Source organism: Ailuropoda melanoleuca, chromosome 14 (assembly GCF_002007445.2).
Source record: "Ailuropoda melanoleuca isolate Jingjing chromosome 14, ASM200744v2, whole genome shotgun sequence".
Classification (NCBI taxonomy): domain Eukaryota; kingdom Metazoa; phylum Chordata; class Mammalia; order Carnivora; family Ursidae; genus Ailuropoda; species Ailuropoda melanoleuca.
Genome location: NC_048231.1, coordinates 29,049,588 through 29,066,603, shown reverse-complemented (window position 1 = coordinate 29,066,603; position 17,016 = coordinate 29,049,588). Strand labels below are relative to the sequence as shown.

The 17,016-nt window shown below is 52.4% G+C and overlaps 1 long non-coding RNA gene across 2 annotated transcripts in view; it reads right to left on the bottom strand.

Annotated features, from left to right (window-relative positions):
* Positions 1 to 2,715: 2,715 nt before the first annotated feature.
* LOC117796050 overlaps positions 2,716 to 17,016 on the bottom strand; it is a 36,813-nt gene continuing 22,512 nt past the window's right edge. For both annotated transcript variants that reach the window (XR_004620390.1, XR_004620391.1), the window contains 2 exons: positions 10,680 to 10,775; positions 2,716 to 8,944 (listed from right to left, as the gene is read on the bottom strand). This is a non-coding gene — a long non-coding RNA (uncharacterized LOC117796050). The remainder of the gene's footprint in view (positions 8,945 to 10,679; positions 10,776 to 17,016) is intronic.

Genomic DNA, 17,016 nt, shown 5'->3' with positions numbered 1-17,016 from the left:
CCCCCGGGGCCCCAGCACTCTGCTGTTTGGAACCAAATCAGGATTCTGACGGCCAAGAAGAGGAGGGGAAGGACCAGGTAAAATGCCTGGCATTTGTGCCCCTTTGGCCATGAGCTCCACCTCCATCCCTCCTCCAGGGGGCAATGTGAGGACAGAAGACACAGAAGGCACAGGCGGATGAAGTCCCTGGGGAGGAGGGAAAGGGACCCCAAATTCCAATACAGCTGTGCCCATAAAGGTAGTGAGCCCAAGCAGGAGCAGGCTTATGGCGGAAGCCAGCTTGCCGGCAGCAGGAGAGGGCCGTTTACCCGGTGGTGCCCACCCAGGCACCAGAATCTTGGTCATAATGTCCAGCATCCCTGAACCCAGACGTCTAGTGCTGTGGCCTCTGTTCCTTCCTACCATGCCACATTCAGCGGCAGCATGCCTGCCAGGGTCCAGCGCTCCTCACCAGCCCTCACCAAAACGCCTGCCTGCCTGCATGCAATGATGTCACCGGGGAGCCCCAGAATCCCCTTTCACTCCGGAAAAACGGGAAGTCCTTTAGAAGCCCAGGGACCGCGCGGAGCTGAGAAGCTCCGAGGGGGCGACACTTTGTAAAGATGGTTTTGTTGAGGTTGGCTGCCTGTCGGGCACATTCTGGGATAAAAGTGAGTCTGTCCTCCCTTCAGCGAATATGGTCTGAGGAGGGACAGTCACAGCTGAGCCTGGACAGTGAGGCTTGGTTGGCAGGATCCAACCTTTCCTCTCTGGGGACCTGAGACAAGCCTTTTCCTGAGACTTGCCCACCCTGGTTTTGAGTTCTGCTGGGGCCCTGCGTGCCCTGTGAGCTCTGGTCCAGGCCGTGGGTTCTGGGAAGTAGCCCTTCCTGACACAAGACCGTGTCACCCCCATGCCCAGCCTGGGGGGGTCCCTGCACCTGCTCGTGCTCTCAGCTCCCTACCCACCCTGCGCCAGCCTGGCTGCTGTCACTGGCTTCCTTCCTTCAACGTGCTCCGGGCCCTGCCGCCCACCTGCCCGACAGAACGGCTTCTTGCATTCTGTTTGGCCCCACAGCTCCCTTGTCCCAAGCATTGCATGGGACAGAATCCCTCCAGATCCGAGTCTGAGATGGAAACAAGTCCCCCTCGGCGCGGATCCTGGCCCTGGGATGCTTGCTGCGGGAGCCCCACACGAAGCCCGCTTCTCACGGGGCTGTGCCAGCGCAGGACCCCTCCCGGCTGTCTCCTCCCCACCCTTGGAGAGGCACACCAGCTGCGGCACGCTTTCAGCTCCCGTTCTGAGAGCTTAGCCCCCCAGAAGTGCGTTGGGGTGTGAAGGACGCGGCGCTACTTCTGGTGGCCCTGCCCTCGGAGACAGCCAGTGCCAGGGGGGCCTGGGCGGGAAGGACGCCTGTGCAGTGATTTAAGGAGAAGTCCCCACCACGGGCGTGTCAGTGGCTGGCTTCCCCATGTGCCAGAGCGATGAGGGGCCCTTGTCTGAAAAGGCCACAGAAGGCTGTGGCATTCAAAGGATTTGGTTCCTTCCACCCTGGCGACTTGCACACCAGAGCTGGGAGAGGCGGGAGGGCACAAGGAGGCTTTCAGCGTCCTGGGCCAGGGAGGCCCGCTGCAGGGGAGAGACGGGGAGTGCTGCGGGGAGAAGCGGGCCAATATCCAGAGCAGGTGGGGCTGGAGCTCGCATTCAGCCTTCCCTGCACCAGGCTGGGGGTGGGGCTGGGGAGATCCAGCCCTGGAGGCGTGTTCAGTCCTGGAGAGGGACTGGCAGCCACAGAGGTCCCCATGAAGCCCTGGCCCCCAGTGGGGGGCGATGGTGCCACCCGGGGGGTGGGGGTGGGGGACACTCGGGTCACTGTATCTGGCAGGGGTGGATAGAGGCCAAGCACGCTGCTGGCCGTCCTGCAGTACACAGGACAAACCCCACATGGAATCATCTGAGCCCCAAAATGTCCGTGGTGCAACTCTGGCCAACTGGGGAAATGGCTGGAACATGGAGCCTGGAGCCTGGGAGCTCCCAGAATTATACGATGCCCTGGCAGAGACACTGTGGCTCCTAATTGGGCTGCCATCGGATGGCTCTGGGGGTGGCCCATGGTCCTTGTGAGGCTCTGGGATGGGAAAGCCTGCTGACCACAGCAATCCAGCCCTTTCCTCAGGCTCCCCGAGTCCCAGCAGGTACACAACTCTCCCCGTACGTCATGGGGTGGCTCGGGCTCTACTGGGCGGGAGAGACTCGGTCACGGCCACAGCCCCGCAGGCTTCAAGCAGGAAGAACCTGGTGGTGGGTGAGGGTCCCCCTACCTCCGCAAGCTTGTCCCCTCCCTTCCAAGGCTCTCCTGCTCAGAGCGGTGAGGCCTGAACGTCAGCCACCAAAAGAGGGCAGAGAGGCCAGGTCGGGGCCCATGCCTTGCCCCCGCTCCCTGTCCCTTCTGAATAAAACCCACACCCTGCCTCTGGCCTTCTGGTCACCGTGACCTGGCGTCATCTACTTCTCGAACTACCGCTCCTCGTCCCTCCCCGCCCGCACTCCTCCAGAGTCCTGACCACAAGCAGTGTCCGCTGGCCCTGACCTTGTGCCCTTCCCTGTCCTCTGTGCCTGCCCTCGATGGAGCCTCCCCCTCCCCGCGGACTGACTACACCTTTCCTGTCCCCACGGAGACTCCCGATTGAAGTCCCTCCACGCGCTGGGCCGTGTCCAGCTGCAGAGACCGGGCCATGTTTCCATTCAGCACTTAACAGCCTTTGAACATTATCGGAAAAAAAAAAATAGCTTTAATAAACTTTTTAAAAACAACTTTATACTTGTTTGTATAAACAAGTATAAAAGGTATAAAGAAGAAAATATCAGCTACCTTAAGAGAACACTGCCGCTAGCACGCTGGGGAATATCCTGGCATGCGTCCTTCAGGGCTCGGACACCCTACAAATCTGTTTACACTCTCCCAGAAATGCCATCTTTTTGCATCAGACATCACATGACCTGCTTTGTTCTCCATCAGTGTGACATGTAAAACTTTCCACGTCAATACGAACACGTCTACCCAATCTGATCTCGTTGCTGGGCCGTATTCCATCGGAGAGGCGGATTATAATCTAATTATTCTGCTCCCTCTTCACAGCCATTTACATTATTTCCAATGTCTTGTGTTCACAAACCACACTCGGGTGAATATCTCTGTGTATCGTTCTTTGCTCATTTGTCTGATTATTTTCTTAGAGCTGGAATTAGTGGGCACATTTAAAAGTGAGATACGTGTTTCCAAATTGGCGTTTAGAAAGGTTGTACCAATTTATACTTTAAACCAACAGTAATAATACAAATAAATAACTACCATGTATTAAGCACTTTTTCTTGCCTGGGCACTGTCCAGAGCACTTTATCCGTAATGACTTATTTAATCTTCCCACAAACCTGCCAGGTGGGTGCTGTCATGCCCATTTTACAGATGAGAAAGGTGAGGCCCCAGGGAAATTTATGGCAGTGGTCCAGAGTTAGTAACTGGCAGAGCGTTAGTATATGAAGACACCCATTTCCCCCACTCTTGCAAATACTCAGAGAAACATTTCTAATCTTTCGATCATCTAATGGGAGGGGAAAAAGGAAAATCTCACTGTTGCTTTTGTTTTCATTTTTGTTACTGGTAGTGTTGGGGGTTTTTTTTCCCCAGTTGTTTATCAGCCATTTTTTTATGAATTACTTTTTCTCATCTTTTCCCATTTTTCAACAAGGCCAGTCATCCTTTTATTGATTTGTGGTAACACTTTACATACTACAGAAATCAGCCTTCGTCATCCTCTGCCTTATCCCCTGTGTAGACGGTGAGGGTCTCTGGGAACAGGTGTACGGGCCTCTCTGCCTGCCCCCCAGTGCCTGCCCAGAGCAGGCTTCCAGCAGCGAGACTCCTCATCATTCAAAGGGGGCTCTGGGTGTTTCTAGTGCTCGACATTTTATCCTTGACTCTTAACTCCTGGTCTGCCCCTTGGCCCGAAGCATTTCCCTCTGTCTGCAGGGCAGGTTTTATGGAATGCACATTCATCTCTTTTGGTGCCCAGGTGGCCAGGTGAGGCAGGTGTAGTCTCTGATCACAAACGAGGAAACTGAGGCTCAAGGCAGCTTCATAACATGCCTAGATTGTCACAGTTAAGACTGACTTTGAACCCCCCGCTTCCTTGGTATAAGGTTTACCTGCTCCATCCCTGACTGACAAACCATATTGAAATAGGCCAGAACCTCCTGTCTACAGAAGACGGGGACCCCTGAGGACCTGGCTCCCTGACACACCCCAGGCGCCCCCACCACTGTCACCCAGCAGGTGGCCCTGAGCCAGGCCACCCTGCCTCACGCAGTGCTCCCAGCTGGGGCTGAGCTCAGGGCGGGAGCTGAGGGAGGGCAAGCGGGAGGCACAAGGGCCCCTTTGTGCCTGTTGCTAAGGGCCTGGCTGTATTTACTCAGCCTCGGTAAACAGGAGGTGCCTGGAGGCCCGCTCTGTTATGACAACTTAAAGAGCATTTTCTTTCCTTCCTGAGGCAGCTCAAGCCTTGGACGGCTCGAGGTAGTTCCCCACATCGGAGGGGCTTCCCCAGGACCGAGCTATGGTGTCCTTGCCATGCAGGGACAGGGCTGGAAGATACCAGAGAGGTCACTCAGCTCAGCCCCTTGAAGGCTCAGGTGGAGACACTGAGGCCGCAGGCAGGAGTGGGGATGAGTGGGGTAGGGGTCTGTGGCCCAAGGTCACAGAAGAGAGGCTGTCTGAGACAGGCCTGGCAGCCAAGAGGCTGTCTTCGGCACGGGGCTGATTTGGGAGGTGTCCACCTGTCCCTCACATCAGCACTTGGCTCAGATGGGACTCCTCGCCACCCTCCCACCATCCCTAGGGTGGGTGGGGAGTCGGGGGGAGGCTGCCCGGCCACTCGCCCAGAAGTCCCCAGGCCCAGGCCCACGGAGGTGGAGAACAACCCTAACCAGAGTCATTTTTAAGGGTCTTAGTGATATGTCTTACCAAACCAAGACATATCAAGATAGGGTTAGAAAAATCACGGTCTTGTTTTGAATGCTTGCAATCAATCAGTAATGGCTTTTCAAGCCCCCTCCATGGGCAGAACCCCAGGGGTAGCTGAGAGCTAGGTAAAGGATTTCTTTTCTGCATGTACATGCTTTGGGGCCAACGGGGGTGCCTCCAGTGAGGAACCCTCCCTGGTGGCCATAAAATGAGCTTCCTTTAGCCCTGTGGATATCTCAGTCATGCCTAAGGCTGTCACCTCCTTTGCAAAGAATGTCAAAGGGCTACCTTGAAGCCCTCAGTGCACGAGAGGCCTCCCGTGACAGGCCCAGCCCACGGTGGCCAGCAGCCAGGGCTCCCGTGTGACCTTCAGCCAGTGCCACCCTCCCTGGCTCCCTTCCTCTAGGAGAAGGGCAAACTGTACTCTGGTCTCTGCCTCTCGACCCTGAGGTCCCTGTTAGGCCTCACCTCACCCAGAGGACCCAGAAGGACCAGGGGTAGGGTTCTGGGGGCCAGAAACTGATTTCCAGGGATATCCAGGACTCCTGGGCACGTGCCCAATGGGCTTCCACCAGGCCAGGTGCTCCTCCTGGCCCAAGCCCCATCCTCCCCTCCTGCCCACACCCCAGGCTCCACAAACAAAGGCCTGTGTACCTTGGCCAGCGGGACACTCACACAGGGAATCCTTTGGGGAACAGAGTGGATTTCCTCAAAGGTGGGGGTGGGTCATCCTGGGGAGGCCTTCTGACCCGGGGTCACCCTCCCCTGGCAAACAGCCCACAGCTCAGGGCCAGGCCCTGGGGTTGCTGTGAGCCTGGCCAAGTGTTCTTTAAAGGGGCCAGCCAAGGCTTTCTGCCTTACAGGGGAAGGTCTGGTCACACGCTCCCTGGCCTGAGGATGGCACATTCGAGCTGCCCCACAGTGCAGCCAGCCCTGGAGTCAAGGCTCCTCCCTGGCTCTGCTCTCACCCCCCTTCCACCCCAGAATGTTGTTCCAGCAGAAATGTATCAGTGAGGACTTCGGAGCCAGCCTTGGCCAGGGGGTGGACAGGAAGGAGAGAAGGCCAGATTTTGAGTACTGAGCTCCTTCCTAGTACTGAGCTCCTTCCTGTACCCAGCCCCGTGCCTCTAGAGCTGGCCGTTATTGTCCCCATTTACAAATGAAAAAACCAAAGCTCACGAGGCCCCAGGTGGCATAGAAGAGAACTTAACAGTTGTGCCTGGGGATGGGCCTAGAACACTTTTGCACCTTGCTCTCAGCTGCTGCTCTCAGAAGGAAGCAAAGAGCCCCGCTCTGCCCATTAGCCACATGACATGGGCATGTTACCCAGCCTCTGTGAGCCCCAGGTCAGTGAATAGCACCCATGCTGTACAGTGGGTACAGTAGGTGAATTCACATGTTTTGAGCACTTACAACAGCCACGGTGTATCATAAGCATTACGTAAGCTTATTGGATGATGACAACGAGAATAACAAAGATTACAAGATGAAGCTCTTGGGGAAAGTAAAACATCTCAGGCCTGTGGAATGTAGACATTTCTCTGGCTGAGGCACCTTTGGGGCTCTAGGACTCCGGGAAGTGGGGCAGCTGGTCATCCTCTGAGTTAGTCCCGCCTGCAGTGCTCTGAGCTGGGCTGGCCCCTGGGCCACTGTCTAAGAATTCTCCAAAGGCCAGGTGAGCTAAGAGCACCCCTCCTTGGCCTGCCCCTGCCCCTACCTCTGCCTGGTTGGGGCACTAGTTCGGGCCTTTTTCTTCTGGGCTCTCAGTCCCAGCGGGAGCTGTGAGGTCACAAATCCATCAACATCGGCTCCTTTGACACAGGTTGGTTTCTTTGTATATGGTCCTGTGAGGCATGTGGAGCCACTAACAGGGGACACAGCAGAGGTCCCAGGCCTCAAGGTGCTTGAAAGTGAAGAGCAAGCAAACCTGTATACATCATCACCATGAGATTTCTTTTAGGGAGGAGGTAAAAGAGACTTTGGTTCCAGAGAAGAGGAGGCCCCAGACCAAAGCAGAAGCATCCGATGCCCTGGGCTGGTACCACTATGCCCATTTCAGAGATGACAAAACTGAGGCTCAAAGTGGTAAAGGGACTTGCCCAAGGTCACACAGCTAGTAAGGGGCAGAGTTGCATACCCCAAGTCCTCTGGCGGTTCATATTGCTTCTAGCAGCCAAGCCTTGATCCATTTGACCCTGAGTCAAAGGCCTAATGGTGACATGTCCTCCTTTTCTGGAACCTTCTTTCTGCAAAGGCAGAGAGGAAGAACTTCTTCTGATTTGTAAGCCCAGAAAGGAAGCCCCAGGGGAAGCTGGCTTTGTGGCCCTGAGGACCTCCCTGTACTGTCTCTCTAGAGGTGGTGGCAGTGAGGAGAGAACGAAGCCCCAGGAAGTGGGAGTGTGCAAGCATGATGGGAGGAGGGGTGCAGTCAGCCAGGGGAAGCACGGAGGCAGGGACACAGGGCTGTCTGTGCCTTGACTGGCTACACGACCTTAGCAAGACATCACAAGAGTGACAACCACTATTGATTGAAAGCCTACAATGTGCCAAGCGCCATGCAAAGCACATTCTACACATTACCTCACTGACCCTCATGGTAGCCCCAGAAAGACCACTTCCCCCTTTCAGAGACCACAGAGGGTAAGTGACTTGGCCCAGGCCACAAAGCAGATGAAAACCTGGGTCTGGTTCACTCTGGAGCCTGTACTTTTAGCCCCAGCCCTGCCCTGGCTCTCAGCACCTTGAGCAACTAACTCTCCGACAGAGGGCAGGTGCAGGGGAACCTGCCCCAACCTCTGCCAGAGGACTCTGGAAAAAGAAAAGAAGTAGAACTGGGTGCTTGTAGATAGACCAGACTTTCAGGAAAATACCAGCGCTGGGCTCTCTGGGGATCACTTGCTGGGACCATCATGCTGAACCACATCTTGGTTGGGCACTGGGACATTTGCCAGGTAAAATTTGAATGGGATGGGTGCTGCCAATCATCTTGGAAAGAACATTCATGAAAAGGGAGTGTCACAGAGGTGGGGGGCAAGGCAAGGAGGATGCAAGGATTTTCTCCTTCTTGGACTCACATTTTTAGCTGCAGGGCCTAAAGTGGTCTTGGTGATGGGCAAGATTTCCTGGATCACGTGGAGGCAGCTGGGAGTTAAACACAAGTTCGTGCCTCTGTTTCCCATTGCAGGTGGTAGAGGTGTCCAGAGTGGTGAACAGTGTCTGGGACACCGGTACCAAGAACAATGACTGAAGAGCTCTCAGCCTCCATGCAGGGCATCTTGCTGGCCACTCTAGGGAGGGGAAACAGCTTGGGGAGAGCCATGTCTCCATGCCTCCTGGGGCCTGGAGCACATCAGCAGTGATCTCAGCAGAGAGCTAAGCCAGAAGAAGGAGTCTCAGCAGACTCCAGAGAAGAGGGCAGACCATGCCCCCCGCCACAGGGCAAGCTTCCAGAGAGCACACGAGGTAGGCAGTGTCCAGGAAAATGTGCAGAAACAGCAGGAACCCATCTGAGGTGGGCTGGTTTCCAGCGAGGGGACAGTGTTATGTGGGGTTCCAGAGCACTGAGGTGGGGAACATGAGAGTTATAAACACCACACCAGTGTGCTGTCACTGAATGTTCTTTAGATAACAAATCACCCCCAACACTTAGTGGCTTCAAACAACATCTATGACTACATCCCCCAGTTCTGGGGGTTGGCCAATTCCCACATGGAGCCTCTCGTGTGGTTACAGTGGTTGGGGGTGGAGCCATTTTGAAATCTTCCTTGCACCTGTGTCTGGTGATCAAGGCTGCCTGCCAGCTGGAACCTCAGCAGGGACCGTTGGCTGGAGCTTCTGCACGTGGCCTCTGTGTGGCTTGGGCTTCCTCACACCATGGTGGTTGGATTCCCAGGATGGACATCCCAACAGAACTGGACAGAGCTCGGTCGCTTTCTCAAACCCAATCTGTGAAGTCACACAACATCATTTCTGACACAGTCACAGGCCTGCCAAGATTCAAGGGGAGAGAACAGAGACCCCACTACTCAAAGGGGTGAGTGTTGGAATCACGTTGCAAGAAGAGCCAGTGGGGTGGGACGTGTGGTGGCAGCCATCTTTGAAAAATACAACCTGCCATCTTCAGTAGTGACCCAGAGACAATAGTCCCTTCCTTGTGGAGCTGACATTCTAGTTGGAGAACACAGCCAAATCAGTACACTGAATAAACAGGTCAGCCAAATAAATAGGTAAACTCAAAGGCATATCAAGCAGGGGTAAGTGCTAAGGGGAACAGTAACGTAGGATAGAGGACTAGAGAGTATGGGGGTTGGGGGGTGACATATATGCCAGTTGGCCATTTAAATGTTGGCTATGGGAAGGTCTGGGGACAGAATTCCAGGAAACAGATCAGCCAGAGCAGAGGCACTTGGGCGAGCGTGTGTCTGGGGCTCAGGAAGCAGCCCGGAGGCCAGCAGGGCAGGAGTGGAGGGGGAGGGGGAGGAGTGGCAGGCAGCAGGAGCAGGACGTGCAGAGCTGTCGGTCTGTCTCTGCGGGGACTTTGGCATCCGCTCAGAGCAAAACCGGGGCCATAGAGGAGCCATGGAGATTTCTGAGCAGAAGCAGAGGACTTCTGACTCCAAGAGCAGATTGAGCATTAAAGAACACCCAGCTAAATTCTCCCATGCCCCAGCCTTTTCTTGCATGCCTTTAATGATGGGGAACTCACCCCTTTGTTGTTTATGGGGTTTGCTTTCTCATGAATGAAAATAAACCCCCAGTAGCTTCCCCTCCTCATTATGGCCTGCCTCTGGGACCACTGAGTGGTCCCTCTCCCATCCCTTAATCTTTTTTTTTTTTTTAAGATTTTATTTATTTGACAGAGATAGAGACAGCCAGCAAAAGAGGGAACACAAGCAGGGGGAATGGGAGAGGAAGAAGCAGGCTCATAGTGGAGGAGCCTGATGTGGGGCTCGATCCCAGAGCACTGGGATCACGCCCTGAGCCGAAGGGAGACGCTTAACCGCTGTGCCACCCAGGCACCCCCCATCCCTTAATCTTTTAAGAGGGGATGTCCAACTCTGAGTCTTCTCCACATTGAACCCTATGCAGTCCTTCTACTAATTCACATACATCTCAACCTCCTCACCATACAGGTCAATTATGTCTGTCCTCTTTCCAAAGAGGGATTGGCAAAATATAGCCCAACAGCCAAATCAGGCCCTCAGTCTGCTTTTGTAAATAAAGTTTTATGAGAACACAGACACACCCACTTGTTTACTTTTGCCTATAGCTGCTTTGTGCAGAGTTGAGTTGCCGCCCCAGAGACGGTAGGGCCCGTGAAATTTAAATATTTATTATTTCTCCCTTGATAGAGAAACTTTTCTGACCCCTGTCCTAAATATGTGTGCTGTGAGCACTTGCTGCGATGCTGAAAAGAAATCGTAAGTGTCAAGAGCAGACTCAAGGAAGCCCATGAGAAGGGCGGACTCTTAAGCAGTAAAAACGTCCCAAAGCACAGGATTATCGGACTTTTCTGTATATTTGTCCAACTCAAATATTAATTTACACAAACATAATATTTTAAAATTGGAATTCATATCTAGTTCTCTGCAAAGGTTTCTAGGACATCTCTGGTTGAATAAATACAAATTTCTGTGTGTTTTTTCATGGATTACCAGCATGACAGAGCCTCAAACCTTACCTTGAGTCTCTCCGCTCGGCCTGTAAGGGGCGCAGTTGTTGAGAACAGAGCCAGGTAGTATCCTGAGGTGCAATTAAAAACCACAGATTCTTAACTCTGAAACATAACAACATTAAAAACCGCAGTGGGCATGAGGCCCACAAAGGGCTGAGTGTTTGAGGCTGACCGGCGGGGACTGGCCAACCACGTCTGCACCAAAGAAAGCGAGAAAGCCTGCACCCCACCAGCCAGGCCAGCCTCCCTAGGAAACTTGGACTCTCCCTGGATTTTCCAAAGCAGAGTTTTGTTTTTTTTTTCAGTCACTATGGTCATGAAGCATGAAAAGAAAGCCCTGAATTGTTTCCCAGGAAGAAAGGGAGAAAAAGAAAACACTAAAAACATTGCTGGTTCAAAAATACATGCTTTGTCCTTCGGCTGTCCTAAAGAAAACAACCATGCAACAGAACTTAGAAAATTAGACAGAGAGGCTAAGAAAGTGAAGTCTTTACCTCTCATTGACAGTACCTTCCACAATCTGCACCCCTGGGTAACTAAACTGTGTGACCTCACTTGACCTCTTGCACTGGGTTCTGGGTCCATGTCTGTATAGTAGAAACCCGAAGGTCCTCCCCTCAAGGGGCTGCAAGGTCTCCATGAGAGGAAAAGGTGGATGTTCCAGGGGAGTAACCACCAGGCGTCCCAGAGCGGGGCTTTGCATGGAAGGAGAGCCGAGAAAGGAGCAAATGACTTCCCAGGCATGGCTCCCCTTGGTCACTGCCGCCCACACTGGGATGCAGGGATACAGGACAGGTGTGGTGTCCATGCATCTTCTGGAAGCTTCATTAATGAAATCTATGGGTGAAGAGCTCAGAGAGAGAGGTGAGTGCTACTGAGGATATAAGACTGAGGACACAAGTAGAAGGTCAGTCTTTGGACCTTGACCACACGTCAGGGGCGGGGCAGAGGGACCATGGATGCCTCCAGCCCCAGGCCCTGCCCTGAGTTCAATGAGAGGCACTCTGGCCTCGCACCTCACCTTCCCTGAGGGTTTTCTGGGCACCCAGGTGGCTCCCTGCTACTACCTAAACCTTCCCTGTGTTGTGGCCCTGGCAGGAGGCTGGGAAGCTGGCACTGGACCAGATCCTCTTCCTGCCACTCAGGAATCTGCCCGGAGTCACGTTTAGTGTGAAAAAGCAGCTGCCTCGCTCAGGCCTCCCCAGCCTCAACCCCAGGTTGAGATCATTTCCTTTTCTCATTTGTTCCATGAAAAAATCTCTCCCAGGTTGGTGGACAGGCAGGGCTGCTCAGAATGAGCCTCCTTCTGGGAAGAAGCATTGAGCAAATCAAAGAGTAGAATGCAGAGCTCTGGAAGGAGGTGGAAGGGCCAAGTTCCAGTCAGATACCTCGGGAACTGGCTCTGACCTGGGCAGGCTGCCCAAGCCCCCTGAGCCCCATTTCCCCCTTGAACATATTGAACTGACTCATCTCTAGGATTCTAGTTTTTCCTAACAACCGCAAGTAGATGTGCAGTGTAAATGTACCATGGCAGGACCACCTGGGAGCCCCAGGATGCCTTGTGAGAAAGCCAGCCAGCTCAAGTGGCACAAAAACTGTTACATTTATCCATGAATCACAGCTAAGCATTGATCCATTCACCCAATCATGCTTCCATTCTTCCTCCTATCTTCCCTTACATTCTTCCACCTTTTTATCCCTCCTTTCATCCATTCAACCAACCATCCATCCATCTACCCATCCATCCATCCATCCATCATCCACCATTTCACCCTTTCTTACTTCCACCCATCCATTCCATACAACTACTCTTTAATCTATTTATGCGTTTTCTCTTCCTTCCTTTCTTCCATCTCCACACCCTTTCTTCCATTCACCCAAACTTGAGTCTTTCCCTCCCTCCCTCCATCTACACATCCCTTGTCTTTTTTTCTCCTTTTGCTGCCTATTTACTCATCTGGTTTCCACTACTGTCCTCAGACTAAGGCTGAGCCTTCATTCATTCATTCATTCACTTACTTGACAAAAGCTCTCTGAGCATCATGGACTTGACTGTGTTGTTGGCTCTAGCACATGCAGCAATCAGTCTATCAAAGTCCCTGGCTTCCTGGGGGCTGCATTCTGATGATGGAACCCCGGCTGCATAGTCAGGGGTCAAAGATGTAAAGCAACCTACCCAAGGGTATGCAATCAGCTGGAAGCCAGGCCAGAGCAGAAGCTGAGGCTCCGAGGAGCGGCTCCGCAGGGGAGTGAAACTGGCCACCTCTACAGGAAGACTCGGGAAGCCCCACGACTGTTCCAGCTGCTGGGTGACTCAGCAAAGGGATTTTCTGCTGCAGCTCAGGATGCAGAAGTGAGGCAGGAGAGGTCTGCAGGGACCTAATGGGACAGCCAGATGCCCGTGACCAGAGCTTCCACTGCCCCTCAGGATGCTGCTTGGTTTCCTCTTCCTCTTCCTGCTGGAACCTGCCTCCCCTCACCCCGCCACTCAGCCCTGCCTGTCTCCTCTGCTTCCTGCTTCCAGCCCTGAGCTCCCCCCACACCTTCCCTTGGTCCCTCAGCAACTGCCTGTCTGTCTCCTTCGGCTGAGTTTGCTCCAGACTAGCTGCAGGGTTTCAGAAATGCCATTTGGCCTCTCTGAGCTCTCATCATTTCCTTCTCTGTAGAACAGGGCCACCTGAGCTCATGGACTGGAGCAGGCTTTGTGAACCATGGCTGACCCATCAGGGGATGCTGGGCTGAGCAGAAGCTGGGGCTGGCACAGTGTCAAGCCCCAGCCATGATCATAGGTACAGTTCTTGACCACTCACCATGTCTAGACTCTTGCCAGGCATATCCCACTTTATTATTTTTTTAAGATTTATTTATTTATCTTAGAGAAAGAGCACACACGTGAGCATGTGTGCACATGTGCCAACAGAGGGAGAGGGAGAGAGAGAATCTCAGGCAGACTCCCCGCTGAACACAAAGCCCAACTCAGGGCTCAATCCCAGGACCCTAAGATCATGGCCTGAGCTGAAATCAAGAATCAGCCGCTCAACCGACTGAGCCATCCAAGTGCCCCAGCATTATCCCACCTTATCTTCACAACCAGTCTACAAAATAGGCCCTGTTACTATCCCCTTGTCTGCAGATAAGGACGCAGAAACACAGACAGGTCAAGTAATTTGTCCAAGGTCACACAGCCAGTATGAGGCCTGGATTTGAATATCCAGCTCTAGTCCCCACATACTTCTACACTGTGCTATGTTCTCTCAAGGCTCTATCATGGGCGCTGCCAATAAGGAGCAGAACCATACTAGCCACGGTGGAGGGGTGTGTGGCAGGAGCTGGGCATGCTCAGTATGGAGAAGAGATGGCTTGGGGACAGGGAATCCTCTCATCCCCCTCTTTACTTGGTTAACTCCTACCCACCTCTTAGGACTTCATTTAAGGGTCTCCTTCCCTGATCACAGTCTTTCTGGATGCTTCTGGGGCACAGGTGATCATCTCTGTCACAAGTGACTATTTCATTGCATCTAGCACCTTCCTGCACCAGGCACGGGCTAAGTGTTTGATATGTTTTTCTTTCTCTGAATCTTCACAGCCCATCTGTGAGTACTTGGTTTGGCTGGACAGAGGTCTCTGATGGCAGGAGCAGAGCCCACAAGAGCCAGCTTAAGAGAAAGGGAGGACATATTGGAAAGCCCCCCGGGTGTCTTAGAGAAAACTGGTCTTACAAAGAATTGCAGTCAGACACTGGGAAGATATCAAGAGCCCTTACAAGTCCCCTATATCTCTGTCTTATACCTGGAGGTCACAGCGTCTTTGAACTGAGCTTCTCTTATAGTCCTGAGACCATGGGACAGAAGTCTGCTCAGTGTAGGAAGAACTTCTCTCTGTCAGAACTGTTCAGACATACAAGGGCTGCTGGCAGACAGCGATGATCCAGCCCTAGAGACATGGAAGCAGTGATGGGAAATGTGTGGAGGACTTGTGCCAGCTCTGACAGGTCTCTGGGCTCAGGCAGCCTTTTACAGGCCCATTCCATTTCACCCATTCTGGGCTATGACATCCAGAATCATATTTCCAAATGCCTCCTCAATGTCTTCAGCGGGATGTCCAATGAACGTCTCAAGGACATAGCCGAAACTGAGCTCTTGCTCTGTCCTCCCAAACCTGCTCTGCCCCCATCTTTCCCCATCTCAGTTGAGGGCAACTCCATCTTTCTAGTGGCTCAGGCCAAAACTTTAGTAATCCTTGACGCTGCTCTTTCTCTTCCAACCTACATTAGATCCATCTGCAAATCCTATTGGTCCTATCTCCAGAATCAGTCCAGAATCTGCCTGCTCCCTCCAGTGCTCTGGCTATAACCTGGTGTAAGCTTCCCCCACCACCTGGACCTCCACTGTCCCTTTCACCTCCTCCCCAACTCCTCCCTGCTATTTCTCCAGCCCAGCCTCTGCATTGGCTGTTCCCTCAGCCTAGAGCCCCTCTCAGCTTGCCAAACCTCACGTATCCTTGGCTGAGTCTCTCAACCCCTTCACATCTTTGCTCAGGGGGTCGTTTTCTCAGTGAGCACCACTGTAACCTCCATCTTTAACATTGCAACTGCCTCCCCACTTCCCAGCCCATCCTGGACATTCCCAACTCCTCTTACCCCACCAGGTTTTTTTCCCCTTCTTTCTTTTCCCATAGCAGTTACCACTTTTAACATACTATATAATTTCATTATTTTATTATTTATTATCTGTCTCCAACCACTAGAATATAAGCTTTATGGAGGTATTGACTACTTTTCCTGCTCACTGATATATCCTAATCACCTAGAACAGTGACTGATCTGACATAAGTGCTCAATTAATACATATGATAATGGAAAGGTGGGGCTAAAAACAAGTCAGGAGCTGGGAGACTGAGAATGCCCCTAGGAGCTGGTCAGGGAGCATGTGGCCCCTTCTCATACTGGGCTTGGGGATCCAAGCAGACTTGGCCCAGCTTCCTTCTCCACCTCCCCTCCTTCCCCTTCCTCGCTCTTATGCAAAGTGGGTTATACACTGGGGAGGGACTGGTTCTTAACTACATCCATAAAGATCTTGAGTGTGTTAAACAAAAAGCTTCCTGAATTGTGCCAAAATTTTAGGTTCACCTGAGGGGTTTTTCTGGGGGGGGGGAAAGGCATTTACCCCACATTTACCACTTACTGACATGCTATATAGTTTACTTATTATGTTATGTTTCTAAATTTATTATTATTCATCAGGTTCTCAAGGGGATTTCTGATTCTGAACTGTTGAGAACTACTTGTCTCAATCATCTTACTGTTTCCCATGTGGCCACCAGGGTTCCTGGGCTCCCAGACCTAGGAGTTGCTCACCAGGCTCCCCTTAGTCTGTGACTGCAGCCTTCACCCAGCTGGAGAAGTAACAGTCAGTACAATGGACCTCAGTGAGTTCCCCAGACTCTCCTTCCTCTGCTCCCAGCCTGGTGGCTCCCAAACCCCCATAGACCCTGCCCTTCTTCAACTCAGGTCTTAGCCTGAGCTGTGCCCCCTTAGGATTAGCAAGACCAAAATGGTGGCTAGAAGGTTGCTGTGGTGCTCTCCGTGGTCCTGAACCACCTTACTGGTCTCTGCTCTGGATGAGATTGTTAATCTTTGAGAAATAGAGGTGAAAAGGGGAATTGTGTGGCCCCACAGGATGCCTCCCAATGCAGTTTACACTTATTTTTCCTGAAACCTAATTCTGTTTCTTTCGCTTTTATTAAACCTTCTTATCTTTGAGGTCTTGGCTGAGTTGTTACCTCCTCAGGGAAGTCTTCTTGGGCTCTGCAAAACTGAGGGTGATCTCCTCCTTTGTGTTCACATAATGTCCTGTACTCCCCATATTCTGGTGTGTGTGGACCACCTGTCCAAACCCCATCAGCCAATTTTAAGTTCCTAGTTTGTCTCCCACACATAAGCAATGACAATAAATTTTGGTCAAGCAAATAAATGAGTTAATGAATGAAATGAATGTGTGATGGACAGTCTGGGGAAGAAATGCCCTCATGTTTGTTCCTACCCTTGATTAAGCCAAGACTACTATGCCAGACTCTCTGTGCTAGTATGGTGGAGAGAAATAAAAGGTTGGCATGGTCCTTTCCCTAAGGAACACATGACCTGGTGAAGGAATTAACAGTGGTTGATAACCTGGGTCCCATTTTATAGGTGGGAAGACTGAGTCCCAGAGAAATGATGCAATTCTTCTGTAACAACATAGTTTAGGAGTGATGGAGGCAAAACCTGGACCTTGTACCCACCCCTGCCATACCATCACTGCCCCCTCTAGATTGTAGTTCACAATTCTGTGTAATGAAGACGTTG